Below are 15,069 nucleotides of genomic sequence, written 5' to 3'. Positions count from 1 at the left end.
TGTTGTGCAGTCAGTTGTCCATAGGGGCTGTGTCCACTCCAAAGTCCTGTGCAGAGTCCCAGTCCTAAAGGGGTGCTGTAGTGTTGTCCAGGGGGTGCTCTGTCCATCAGGGGTGCTCCCCCCAAGTGCAAAAAAAATAAAAATTTTCTGTGTTTGTGAATTGTGTGCGCAGTAGCTGCACGTGCATCAACAAAGTAGTGCCAAGCGTGCGCCTGTGTCATAAGTAAAGGGCCGGCTGGCTTGACCGTTAAAGGGTGCTGTAACCCCCAAAGTACACTCCAAACAAAATAAAAAAATATTTTCTGTGTTTGTGAATTGTGTGCGCAGTAGCTGCACGTGCATCAACAAAGTAGTGCCAAGCGTGCGCCTGTGTCATAAGTAAAGGGCCGGCTGGCTTGACCGTTAAAGGGTTCTGTAACCCCCAAAGTACACTCCAAACAAAATAAAAAAATATTTTCTGTGTTTGTGAATTGTGTGCGCAGTAGCTGCACGTGCATCAACAAAGTAGTGCCAAGCGTGCGCCTGTGTCATAAGTAAAGGTCCGGCTGGCTTGACCGTTAAAGGGTGCTGTAACCCCCAAAGTACACTCCAAGCAAAATAAAAAAATATTTTCTGTGTTTGTGAATTGTGTGCGCAGTAGCCGCACGTGCATCAACAAAGTAGTGCCAAGCGTGCGCCTGTGTCATAAGTAAAGGGCCGGCTGGCTTGACCGTTAAAGGGTGCTGTAACCCCCAAAGTACACTCCAAACAAAATAAAAAAATATTTTCTGTGTTTGTGAATTGTGTGCGCAGTAGCCGCACGTGCATCAACAAAGTAGTGCCAAGCGTGCGCCTGTGTCATAAGTAAAGGGCCGGCTGGCTTGACCGTTAAAGGGTTCTGTAACCCCCAAAGTACACTCCAAACAAAATAAAAAAATATTTTCTGTGTTTGTGAATTGTGTGCGCAGTAGCTGCACGTGCATCAACAAAGTAGTGCCAAGCGTGCGCCTGTGTCATAAGTAAAGGGCCGGCTGGCTTGACCGTTAAAGGGTGCTGTAACCCCCAAAGTACACTCCAAGCAAAATAAAAAAATATTTTCTGTGTTTGTGAATTGTGTGCGCAGTAGCCGCATGTGCATCAACAAAGTAGTGCCAAGCGTGCGCCTGTGTCATAAGTAAAGGGCCGGCTGGCTTGACCGTTAAAGGGTGCTGTAACCCCCAAAGTACACTCCAAACAAAATAAAACATTTTTTTCTGTGTTTGTGAATTGTGTGCACTGTGGTTGCACGTGCATCAACAAAGGAGCAGCGCCAAGCGTGCGCCTGTGTCCCATAAGTAAAGGGCTGGCTGGCTCATTTCTTAAAGGGTGGTGTAACCCTCAAAGTGCACTCCACAAAAAATAAAAAATTCTTCTTTTTTTTCTGTCTTTGTGAATTGTGTCTGTCTGTTAAAGGATTACATCGGTGACAGCATCCAAGTAGGCATGTCAGTCCTGTACCTGTACTGGCAGGAAAAAGAGGCAATTTGGAGGTCCCTGTACAAACTGGCTCTATTTTACCTGAGTTGCCCCCCCTCCAGAAAGAGTGTTTAGTGCAGCCGGGAACCTTGTCAGCGAAAGGCGTAGGAGGTTGCTTCCACAAAATGTGGAGAAGAAGATGTTCATAAAATGAATTATCAACTCTTCCAGGGAGACCAGCCTCCAGAACGTACAGAGGGACCTGTGGTTGTGGATTCCAGCGGGGACGAATTAATACTCTGTGAGGATGAGGATGTACACAACACTGAAGAGGGTGAGGAATCGGTGGATGAGGAGGATGAGGACGACATCTTGCCTCCGTAGAGCCAGTTTGTGCAGGGACAGATTAATTGCCAGCTTGTTTTGTGGGGGCCCAAACGAACCAATCATTTCAGCCACAGTCTTGTGGCAGACCCTGGCGCTGAAATGATTGGTTTGTTAAAGTATGCATGTCCTGTTTATACAACATAAGGGTGGGTGGGAGGGCCCAAGGGCAATTCCATCTTGCACCTCTTTTTTTTCTTTGCATTATGTACTGTTTGGGGCCTAGTTTTTCAAACTGCCATCCTGTCTGCCACTGCAGTGTCACTCCTAGATGAACTATGTGTTTGTGCCGCCCACTCGTGTCGCTTAGCATAGTCATCCAGCTACCTCGGTGCAACCTTTTGGACATAAAAACACTATTGTGAGATATGAGGTGTTCAGAATAGACTGGAAATGAGTGGAAATTAAGGTTATTGAGGTTAATAATAGCATAGGCGCAGAAAAACCAACAATGTACTAGTTAAATGATAGCTACACTCTTAATTGGTTGCTACAGGCAACACCTGCACTTTTTAGAAGTTTTAGTAAATCTACCCCCAAGTTTCTGCCTCTGCTTTCTTAGTAAATCCTACATGTCAATGCAGAGAGAGCATTACAATTATTAAAGGGTATTCTGACAATTTAAAGCCGCTTATAGAATTGCTTTACAATGACTATTTGTGAGATCCAATGACTATGAATGGGTTACCATTATGTACTTGTTAAATGTACTCACTGTGGACTTGTTTTAGAGTTAATGTTAGTTGGTTGCAAGTGCAGCTGCATTGTGTGCCCGGAGATAAATCCGGATCTTGTCCCATATTCAGAGTTGGGCGCATCTATACGACTGCACCTATCCATCCTACCGTGAACGTAGCCGTCATCACTATCAGCGTCAGTCCTATAAATGGTGTAAAAGATCCGTCTGCTATCAGATGGACCTCTGCAAATGCTCAACACTGCTTAGATCACAATTCTGCATATACGCCAACGACACGCCCCTCTGTAAACCTCGTCTACATGCGAATGCCCAATTGCTACCCAGTTACACCCATTCAACCTCTAGTAAAACGTGACTGAGATTTGCATGGCCCAGAATCACCTATAGATACATTTCAGCTCCTGTTGCTAAAAATTGTAAGATCTGTCTGTGAAACTGACTCACATTTAATTCTGAATCGGGTCCTGTCTACTTCAACATTGGAGAGGTGTAATACCAGCATATTGTAATGTTTTGCTTAGGGATTTCCCATATCTAATATTCTTTTATAAATTGTCTTATTTTTTGACCCAAACCTAATCCTTAACTTTTTTTTATTTCATTTTAAAGATCAATAATATTGGAAATTATTGGAAACCTTGGTTTTTCCAACATGTTAAGTCTTATTTGAAGAGTAACCGAAGTGGAACAGAGTACATCCCCCTACGGCATTACTATCACAGACACACACGGAGTATCTTCTGGGAGTTGCAGGTAGGTGTACAGCTCCGCCAGTGCACAAGTGCTCTAGAAAGATAGGATTGTACCAGTGCTGCTAGTAGGACTAGATTTGTAATATCATGTCGATAAACATCGCCTGTTCCAAAACGTTACAGAAGTATTAAGAGCTTTATCGTTTATTAATAAATTATTTATTAACCGTGTGTCAAAAAATTTGTAATAAACTTTTCTTTTTGTTCTCCCTTTGTTTTAGGACATAGGGCCTGATTCAGACCCACTCGCGAGTGGCTGTCCGCTCGCAAGTGGGTCGATGGTGTGCACTGCGCATGCGCACGACGGAGGGAGCTCCATTGTGCGCATGCGCGAGACGCGACGAGCGAAGGACTTTCCTTCGCTCGTAGTGTCTGATCAAAGGGGGCGTGCTGTCGATGTTGATTGACAGCACGCCCCCTTTGTTGGGCGTGCCAGGGGCATGCCTGCCAGACGGAGGCGTTCCCAAGGGGACGCCTACCGTCAGAAGCCGGCCCCACTGACATCACTAGTGATGTCAGTGGGAGTGATTTTGGCTCTGATAGAGCCAAAATCACTCCTGGCCTTGCGGTTGAGAAACTCAACCACAGGCTTCTGGTCGCACTGGCGATGGTCACGATGGTCAAGACCATCGCAACCATCATCCTGCACGCTTGTATAGGCTGTGGGTGGTGACCCACAGCTATGCGAGCGTCCAGGAGGACGCTCCATAATTATGGAGGTGGGCCCTGATTCAGAGCGAGCGCTCTGGTCAGAGCGTCCGGCTCTGAATCAGGGCCATAATTCCTTTTGGTAATCACCCAGTGTTCCGGTACCTGTTTGGTTGGATGGTTCCTCCAAAAATCTCCTTATTAAAGCTCACCCAGGGCGAGACCATCCGAAGGCTGTATGAGCAGCACCACGTGGTTCAGGATATGCTTGTTCCCATGAAATGCCTACAAAAATCCATCACTGCTTTCCACAAGGAGATTAATGTGAGTTCTAAACAATTATTACTGCAATGTACAGAGAATATGGCAAGCTTCAAAAAAAATACATTTTTGTTATTGATAAATGATTTCCTCTGTGTCCTTTTTTTTTATTGTTTTGCAAAAAAAATTTTTTTAAATGTTCAGACTACTGGATCTGATTTGGATGCTTTTCTTGCCCCAAAACGTTATGTCCCACAATCCTTGAAACAGTCTTCCATGATTATTCCCTACCAGTTAGGAATTGGTAATCAGGGGTGTTCGAGGAGTTTAGGCGCCCAGTGCAAATCGAAAAATGGCGCCCCCTCCAAAAAAATTTGTGGCCTGGTCCTATTGCCCAAGGTCACTTACAGGAGCATGGGCCTGATGCCCACTAATCAGTGCCACAGACCTAAGGCCTGATTACAACCACGGGTCTAGTGCCCGACAACCTGGTGGTCTAGGGAGGGGTTAATGACGGGAAGGCCTCATAGAAGGCTTACCTGTCTGGCGGGAGAGGCTGCAGTGGAGAGCTTCGTTAGCTCTTTTACTTTCCCACTCTCCAGTCCTCTGCTGCATTCTTCTGCTAAATCAGCCACGGCGATTGCATATGCAGCTTGAGAGCCCACTGTGTGCTAAGACACTTGCAGTGTCTGCATCAGGTCAGACCAGCTGTAAATGCTGCGTGAGTGGTCGATGTGCATCAATGGTACCGATGTTTATACAGAAGACCGACAGTGGACGGATGTGAGATAGCAGCAGTGGGAGTCTTTATGTCGGCGGTGCTTTGGCAAGCATTAGCCAAATGCTTGCCAATTAGCGTTCACAGCTGTGATCGCCCGCTGAATCAGGTCCACTGTCCCAGCGCCGGCCACTGATGTGTCCCACTGGGGACACCTCTCACTGGACTGCTGGTGCTGGAATCACACACTCGATCCCAGTGTGTAGCACATCTACACACTCTACATTGCCCTGGCCGGTGGCGCTCCTCTCTTCCGGGCCTGTCATGGCACCCAGGGCACGTGCCCCGCTCACCCTGGCCTCGTTACGCCACTGTTGGTAATGGCTCACCTGTAGACAGATGGTGCCCCTCCTGCTACCACAGGAAGGAATACTTAATATTTTGTGAGAAAGTGAGGCTAGTAAGGAATGGACATTGGAGGTCAGCTGAAACCTGGGTTTTGACAACCCTCATGCACTGAAAACCTGAAATATATCGGATCCCAGAGTCTGAACCCTTTCCAGAAAGAAAAAAAAATTGTGTGCGACACCCCTAATGTGGACAGTGGTGGAACTTGCACCCCACCACCCAGAGATGGAATTACCTCCACCTTTTAAACACACGTCCAATTTTCGCTGGGAGTTCTGCTTGCCCTGTCTACTAGGCCCCAATAGAGCCACACTCTGTAGCCTGTTAGCTGTTGGAGAAGACTCTCTGCTAAATCATTCCCTTATCTATAGTAGGAAGGCAGGTTGCCCTGGGTTGCTATCCAGGACTGCAGGAGGATACAGGCAGGACAAAGTCCTGATTAATCTGCAGGTAGTTTACTCTGACATTTGTCACAGCCATTATCTGCATCAAGCAAGGATTAAGGCTCAAGACAATCCTGTAGATCACTAAAATGATTTAGGCTTTCTAGTTGTCAGAGTAAAAGGACAAAACCCTTCCCTGAGTAGGTAAGAAACAAACAGGAGACCATCCTCATTGGGTAGTTACCATTGGTCCGGTCCATATGCAGGCTGATGTGGCAGGACAATTGGGAGGAAGAAGCACTGGGAGACTGGTTATAGATAGTAGGCACATGCATCTGTAAAGTGCAAGGTCCCCGACCAGTCCGAAACTGCTTCTATAACTCCTACTATTGAACACGTCATGTGTGCAAGACTCAAATGCTGCTGTGTTTATTTGTAGCCTGATTTGTTGCTAACTCTTTTAAATGTGATATACTTAGATATTAGTGAGAGCTTATCATGTTGATGGATCTTTGGTGCAATATTTCTACATACAGTATATCCTGTTTGTATTTCATTTCAGTTGTAGTCAGTGTTAGTGGTATATTTACTGAAGATCATATTTAATCGATTGAAAATCATTCAAAATCCATCAACATTTTTATTGTGTTTTTAAGTATTAGTAAATGTGTGATTTAGCCCCACACACAACATCGATGGTAATCTATTTTGAGTGATTTTCGAAATCAATTAAAATCAACTTTTAGCAAATATACCCCTAATGCTGGGTACACACTAGACGATTTCTCGGAGGATATGGCGAATTGGACGGACATATCATCTGGATCGTGTAGCGTGTATGCACTATGCGCACCCCTGCACAGCGACATGGGGGTCATTCCGTTGACCGTGCATGTATGGCAGATGGAGCGAGCCATCTGCCGAAGCCAAGAGGGTGAACAATGTATCGGTCGGTGGGACACCGGATAGTGCAGTGTGTACGAACTGCCCGGTATATCGTTCCAATCGTACCATCAGGTGTCGCATTGGCGGGTCGGGTAATGTGTACCTGGCTTTAGTGTCAAGAATTCTAGACTAAGGGCCTGATTCCCTACGGATCGCTATTGCGATTACACACACATGTCTGCTGTGAAAATATGCTAATGAATGCAATCGCAAAGCCGTCGTACAGCCAGCATAGAGATGCCCACTACCACTATCTCACATCTGTAATACCTTGCAGTCCTGTGTCTACATTGGGAACATCGAGTAACATCGGCCCCTCACGCACAATTACAGCAGGTCTGACCTTACTCGGAAATTGCTATCCGCATTGCACGCAGTGAGTACTCAAGTTGCGTATGCTTTCGCAGTGGCTAATTTATGCACGCCCATGCAACGGCGTTCAAAAGGACTGGCACGCCTGCGTTTCTCCGACCACTCCCACGTCACCACCCCCAAACACTGACCTCCATCACTCACTCTGCGATGGCTTTCTTTCTGCGTGGGTGATCACTGTGCGATCACAATGCTATCACGCACACGGCGTTTCATACGCAAGTGCAGTACGCCCCATCGACCAATCTGCGCAAGAGGTTGCAATTGCGATTCGTGATCAATCAGGCCCTATGAGTTGAGCTTGATGCAGCTATGTCCAGGAGCAATTTTGTTTTTACACTGGAATTTAAATTTGAGCTAGCACGTGCTCTTCCCAACTAGGGGATAAAGGGCCTGGTTCAGAGCTGAACGCTCTGAATCAGGGCCCTCCTACCTGTTTTAGGAGCATCCTCATGGACGCTCGCATAGCTGTGGGTTACCACCCACAGCTTATGCGAGCGTCCATGATGATGGTCGCGATGGTCAAGACCATCGCGACCATCGGGCTTGCGACAGAGACCCTGCAGTAGGGTCTCGCTGCCGCAAGCCCTGGAGTGATTTTGGCTCTATCAGAGCCAAAATCGCTTCCACTGACATCACTAGTGATGTCAGTGGGGCCGGCTTCAGACGGTAGGCGTTCCCATGGGAACGCCTCCGTCTGGCAGCCACGCCCCCGGCACGCCCACCAAAGGGGGCGTGCTGTCAATCAACATCGACAGCACGCCCCCTTTGGTGCGAGACCCGGAGCGATGGAGAGCCCGTCGCTCTCCGGGTCTCGCGCATGCGCACGACGGAGCTCCCTCCATCGTGCGCATGCGCAGTGGGGCAACATCGACTCGTTTGCGAGCGTCCTTTGCTCGCGAACGGGTCTGAATGACCCCCAAAGTTACTTATGGTCGTTTTTAATCTATTAAAAAAATCGATCAATATCGATGTTGTGTTTCAGAGACTAAATCACATATTTACTAACAGACAATTTTTTATATACATTTTTCAGTGTTAGTAGATGTGTGATTTAGCCCCTAAAATCAATCTTGATTGATTTAGAATTAAAATCGACCTTTAGTACATTTTACCCCTAAATCTCTCTGCAGATTAAGGGCCTGATTCAGAGCCGCTCGTAAGCGGCCGGTCGTTCGCTCCAAGCGATGTTTGCCCAACTGCGCATGCGTACGGATCGTTATACGCATGCGCGAACCAGTCAGTGCGGCTGAAAATCGTTTGTTCGCTAAATAGCGAATGCCTGCTAATGAGTGACAGGAGGAGGCGTTTGTGGGTGGTAACAGGGGAAGGTGCTTGAAAACGGGGAGTGGAGATCCGAACGCAGGCGTGCTTAAAGGTCAAAACGGGTGTTTTAAGGGTGTGCATAATTAATACTGGAGCGTCATTGACCACGTCACTGGGTTATTTTATAGCCAGAACTGCTCGCAAATTTGTGGTAGAAAACACCAGCCACAAGAATAGCAAGCAGTTCATACGCTGGTCGATGTACTCGATTAATCTAATAAATAGCAGACATGACGTATGATGCGAGCGGCCAGGGGGCGTCTCTTTCAAAATTACAACCGCAAGTTTTGTTCGCTCGTTCAGACATAGAGGCGTGAACAGACCGCAAAGAGCGAACGGTTCATTTGAATAGCCACCCCTTTTTGTTGAACGAACGACCGCAAATAGCGACCGGCTCTGAATCAGGCCCTAAATCTGCCCTGTCTGCAGTGCAATGTGGTTTTCCAAGGCTCAAATTCCTTTTTTTGCTTTGTTCCTAACCCTGTATCAGCCCCTTTGTTGGGTTTTAAATCATGTAAATCTTGGGTAATAAACCGTGGTTCTTGGGCTTTTGTCAGGACTCCTGAGTCCCAGGTTGCAGCACATTTATCTTTCTGCTCTGTAACTGTATATTACATTTTGAGGCATATGTTCTTTTCTTTATTACAGGTTTACCCACTTTGGCTTTGTCCATTCATATTACCAAGTCAGCCAGGCATGGTACATCCCAAGGGCAATGAGGCTGAGCCTATGTAGATATTGGAGCATATGGGGAACCCAAGACAAAGCACTTTGATGCCAAGGCTTCAATGCGCCAGTTAGAAATGTTTGTCAGAGATGCTCATGGGTAAGTTACCGATATAAATTCCAGTTGTAGCCTCATTGGGCAGTTACTTTACCTGTATTATTTGCCTGGACTTATTTGGTCAGTATCACAAAAAACTATATTATTCCAGTACAAATGTGCAATACTACACTATTTTACCCTTAATCACTGATCTGCCTATTGAGGAAATGGATAGAATTTTGGGCCCTATTCATCATCGATAAATGGCCCGGTAATCATGTGGAAACGCTAGTTTCCGCATATTTTAGTTACCGGGCCATTCATCATTAGGGGTCCCAAATGGGCCACCTGATATTCAGCAAACTCCGAAAACTTTTTGGAGCTTGCTTGCAAGAACAAGCGCCATGTTCAGATGGCGCTAGTTTTCTGATCCCCCGCTCCTTCATATGGGTTCCTATGGGAAGGAGTTCCGGGGATGCGAAGAGGGATCCAAGCGGATCCCTCTGCCGCCTTCTCACTACCTTTGCACATGCGTAGCCGCGCCAACGTGGAGGAGGTAAGTAATGCAGCTACTTCTCTAGTTGCGATACTAACCAAGGGGACAGTTGCCTTTCAGAGCAGTTGTCCCCGCACCGAAGAAATGATGAATTAAGTTTTCCCCGCTGCGAGTTGGATACTTAAGTATCCCTTGCAGCGAGATCAATACTTAATCATCAGGGGCCATGCGGCCTCCGATGATGAATAGGCCCCTAATTGCTGTAGCATCTGTTGTACAGCTGCCAGAAGCATAGAGTGTGATTTGTTTATTATAACCCTCCTGTGGTTGCTTTAACTGGTGCTTTAACTGATGTTGCAACATTAATTTACTTGGGGTCTGATTCATGAGATGTACGGAAACCCGTTTACATACATCTCTGATGTTTTTAGATCTGCGCAGAGACCGCACTACGCATGCGCAGATCTGGGGCTGTGATGTTGCTTGCAGTGCCCCACATGGTGCAGCATGATTGACTTGCTGCTGGCATTTGGGGGTGGCAACAGGTAACGTCCTCGGATGCATCAGCGAATCAGAGAAGCCTACAGGTGACGTCTATTTACAGAAGACGCCTCCTGTGGCATTAGTCTATTATCACACAGCTGCTGAGTACAAAGACGCGGCAACTGTATGATTTCCATCCGTTTCTGACACAGGCCATTGGTGCGCATATACAAGCAGACCAAATGCATATTTACATCCTGTAGTTGTTTATTTGCCTCCAAATGATAATTATTTCTTTCTCTGTTCAGCTTCCAAATGCTGTATGCAGACTGTTACATGAGCCGTGATGAATTCTGGGAGATGTTTGACTCTTCTTTGTATCAGAAGCTGCGAGAGAAACTGAACTGCAAAAACGCTTTTCCAGAGGTGTATAATAAAATCTGTAAAGCCGCACGTCATTGATGGCAAAAGACATAAGCTACAGAAATGGACTGTATACAAAAACCCATACTACAAGCCTTTTCCCAGCCGCTTGTAGGGGCTCTGAGCCTAATATTGTGCCATCACTGACGCAAAGACTCTTTAGAAGCTGCACCTTGTACAACCTTGTGCAATTACACCTTGGCAGTCCCAGTGTAACCTATTGTTGTCCAACGCCACAGATTTTTAGGACCCATGTAATTCAGACATAATAATTGTGATAAGAGGTCCAAAACGGAACACAAGTTTGGGAAATGAAGACCGAATTTCTATCCGGGGCTGAATGTGTTTTTTTTTTTCAGAAATGTGAAACCAAATAATGGTAATGTTTGTGTATTGGGAAGTGCCAACAAGCATAATGGTTTAATCAAGTGCTTTGTTTGTTTCTCTATATTTTATTATGTCATAATAAATATTGGGTTGTGTGTAGCCACCTATGACTATTTATGAAATGCATATGAGCAATGCTCGTACACCAATATACTTACAGCATCTGCCTGTACAAATCATTCCGTGGGCCCGATTCAGAGCAAAGCATTGGGCACAATTGCGCATGCGTCCGAGAAGCACTACACGTGTGTCCTGATGGTTACCAGTAGGGATCGCAGATCAATATTGCATAAAGATCCATGCAATTGCAGTGGGGCTCTTGGGCGATGACTGTGGGGTGGGGGCTCACGGCAGCGGTCATGCCCGTGACACTGGCAGCCATGGACCCACTGCAGGTCCAATGGTGCGGCCATGGATTCGCGTTGCAGCCTGTGAGCTTCTCTATAAAACACACATCCGCCGCAGCATTACCCTACAGCCGCTACCTTCCTGCCTCCACCTCGGAGTAAGGCCCGTTACCTCTGTTTGTTATGTTTAGTAACTTCCATAATTATAGAATCTCTCATTGTGCAGTGAGAGAAACATTTCATTGGGTGATCTTCTCGCATCTACATCTATATCTGCCTGTTATCTGCGTACAGCTCAGTCTTTCCATATGACTTTCCATGCAGTTGCTCATCATCTTAAAGTGAGATTAAACTGCTAATTATCTTTGCTTTGCTCTAGAGCTGTGGTGTTTAACTTCTGGGAAGTAATTTGGGGGGAATTCAGGGCCTGATTCAGACCCGGTCGCTCTGAAAGCGCTCGCTCTGAATCAGGGCCGGGGTTTTTTTTTTTTCTAGAACGGCCTCCTGGCCGCTCGCATAGCTGTGGGTGACCACCCACAGCTACAGCGAGCGGCCATGATGAGGGTCGTGATGGTCAAGACCATCGCGACCATCGGGCTTGCGATGAGACCCTTGTGGTAGGGTCTCGTGGCCGCAAGCCCCAGAGAGATTTCGGCTCTAACAGAGACGGAAGCTCTCCACTGACATCACAAGTGATGTCAGTGGGGCTGCCCCCAAACGACAGGCGTTCTCATGGGAACGCCTCCGTTTGGGCAGCCACCCCCCGGCCCGCCCACCAAAGGGGGCGAGCTGTCACTCAACATTGACAGCTCGCCCCCTTTGTTGCAAGACCCTTAGCGACGGAGTGCCTGTCACTAGCCGGGTCTCGCGCATGCGCACGACGGAGCTGGCTCCGTTGTGCGCATGCGCTGTGGGCCACCATCGACCCCGTTGCGAGCGCTCAGCGCTTGCGACCAGGTCTGAATCAGGCCCTCAGTTCTATGCGATGTGATATCAGGCAGTTACAGGAGTGCCCACATCACAAGTATCCTCTCCTCTATCTGGTGGAAGAAGAGATTTACGATGCAGGCGGATGCTATATGCCGTTTTGCGACGGCAAAGCGCATGGATGGTGGATAATTTTATTTATTAAATGAAATAACCTCTCTCTTATTGACAGTACCAAGCCTGGCATTCCTGCAGGTCTCGCTGTATTCCATCTCGTCTCTGATGATTACCGGTCATTACTCCATGTATTGGCTCCCCGGAGATCTATGAATGAATGCTGACTCAGAGCTGTGCGCTATTGCTGCCACAGATGAGATTTTCACAGTTGAGGATTTGTGAGAATATGCTAATGGCACAGCGGCCGGGACTTGTACTGAGATGCCCACCTGAGCCATCACACCTGCCGCAATTGCGTGCACATTCGCTGCATCGGACACAGATAATGCAAACATCGACTCCCTGAGTGAGTCTTTGGCCAATCAGAATGTCCACCAGAGCCATGTTATCTGCGTACTGGATCACAGACACAGCTGGAGAACCGCCCGGAACATACCTCCATTTTAGTTGACACTCCCAGTTACCTCCCACAAAATGTTCGCTTCCTGTCCATCACTTGCAAATCACTGCACCATAATCGCAATTCAATCGCCACGTGTGCTCATTGTGGCTGTGACGCATGCGTAGATCATCGATAATCGCTCAATTGCGTGAACATCAGATTAGCGTACAACTTTGAACCCTACGCTTGCTAATGACTGACCTTTGGTTTGTGTACTGATTCCCAGTGCTGTGCTGCCAGCTCCTGACCCCCGGCCTATCCCTAACAACATGTCTCATGATTCTATTGTCACCTCGGCCCAAACTTCTCAGTTGCTGCCTGGAGGAGCCAGGGGGCCACAGAATGTGCATAGCTCACAACAAAGCAAATTATGTCCTTAGGGTGGCCCTGTTCCATACTGGGGTATTCACTAGACCCATCCCCCATGTGAGCCAGCACAAACTACTAGTAGAAAGTGGGTATATTGCTGGTGCTGTGACAGCAGGTGTTTACTTGGTTCCATCAAAGACCACATCAAACTGTAAGTCCTTTTAACAGAATATTACAACTTTCGCACATTTAGTTATTAAAGATTCCACATATATCTCTCTTCTGTGCTCCTGTAACACTTTCATGGGTGCTCTGATGTCCTACAATATGACTTGCAGGATCACGCCACCTATATTAGAGCTTTAAATACTAGGGAAAAAAATACAAAAGAATTGAACAGAGGTACAGGAAAGTGAGAAAGATGTAATTATAAGGCAACCTTGTGAGAAGTAGCGTAAGCCTCCACAACTCTGTGTGTGAGATGTGATGTGTGTAGTGTATGCTATAGTAGATGACTTGGGGGGTGATGTATCAAACATTCTAAAGAGTGGATAAGTTGGGCTTAGCAACCACTCAGCTTCTACCTATCATTTTATAGAATATACTAGATAAATGCTACCTCGGAGCTGATTGGTTGCTATGGGCAACTTCACTTGTCCACTCTTTTTAGAGCAGGGGTTGGCAAAAAAGCGGCCCTCCAGCTGTTGTTAAACTACAAATCCCAGCATGCATTGTAACAGTTTTAGTAGGGCATGCTGGCATTTGTAGTTCTACAACAGCTGGGGGGCCGCTTATTGCCCACCCCTACTTTAGAGGGTCTGATTCATTTCCCTCTAACAGTCATAAGTCCTCCTTTTTAATTAATTGTATATCAATTTATGTGGTATGAATATTTGCATTTCCTTACAGTGCATAATTGCAGGCTATACAAAGTTGGATGGAAGCGTAAATACAGCTAATTCAGACAATTCTTTTACCCCAAGTATAGGCTGGTGCACGTGTGAGCTGATGTTGATAAGTAATAAGCTACGCATATGGATAGTGGGCAGGGCAGAGCACAGATGCGTACAGCTCTGCTTCCAGGCGAACATACGCATCCTTTTCCATGCACGTAAAGAGGGAGCATCTGCGGTAGAGTTGCGTTCAACTCTGCATTGACCCTGTAGTTTGTGTAGGAGAACTATCTCCTCTATAGACCATGGGGTACATTTAATAAGTGGTGGGTTTGGTTCTGGTTCTGGTTGCGATTGTGGTGGAAAATGAAGGGAAACAACAGATCTGGTATTCTGCCTTTTACAGATACATTTTTCACATAAAAAACACTCACATTTACAACAATAAAATATAGCCCTGCATAAAATCTTTGTTCTCTCCAACCATAGTAGTGCACATCTTCCTACCAGAGAGCAGGGTTATGTCCTGCACCACTAGGAGATTCCTCAGATTCGTTTCCTTTGTCATCCACATAAGTACAAGTAGTGAGATCTGCTTCTACTGTGCTGTCATTCATTTATACTTCAAGTTGGAGGCACTCATGTATATAAAGTGTGGTTTTAAAATTGGATCCTTCTAGTGTGTTAAAGCATAATACTGTGAGTTCTATTCGCTGAAAAACTTACTATGGCTTTCCTTTGTTTACCTCTTTTTCTTGTTTGTTGGGCTTTTAGTATATTATTATTTAATATATCATTAAAATTTGTATTGCAGTATATAATTAGTGGGTTACTTATGTACACCACCATAGTATAACTTCCTTTCTCATTTCATTGAACATGATCATGTTGTAGTTATTAGCGGTAGCACCCTATGAGTTGAATATAAATCTGTTATAGTGTCAATGGTGAAGTTATTTAATCGGAGGGGGATATCATTGCCAACAATTATTATTGAAAGATAACAGCAGTGACTACTCCCTCATAGGACTCTAATTCATTTACCCATCCATGCTGAATCCCTCAATTACACTGAAGGACAGTGTTAT

Source organism: Taudactylus pleione, unplaced genomic scaffold, assembly GCF_031769625.1.
Source record: "Taudactylus pleione unplaced genomic scaffold, aTauple2 ptg001123l, whole genome shotgun sequence".
In the NCBI taxonomy this organism is placed as follows: Eukaryota; Metazoa; Chordata; class Amphibia; order Anura; family Myobatrachidae; genus Taudactylus; species Taudactylus pleione.
Note: the sequence above shows the minus strand (reverse complement) of the source record.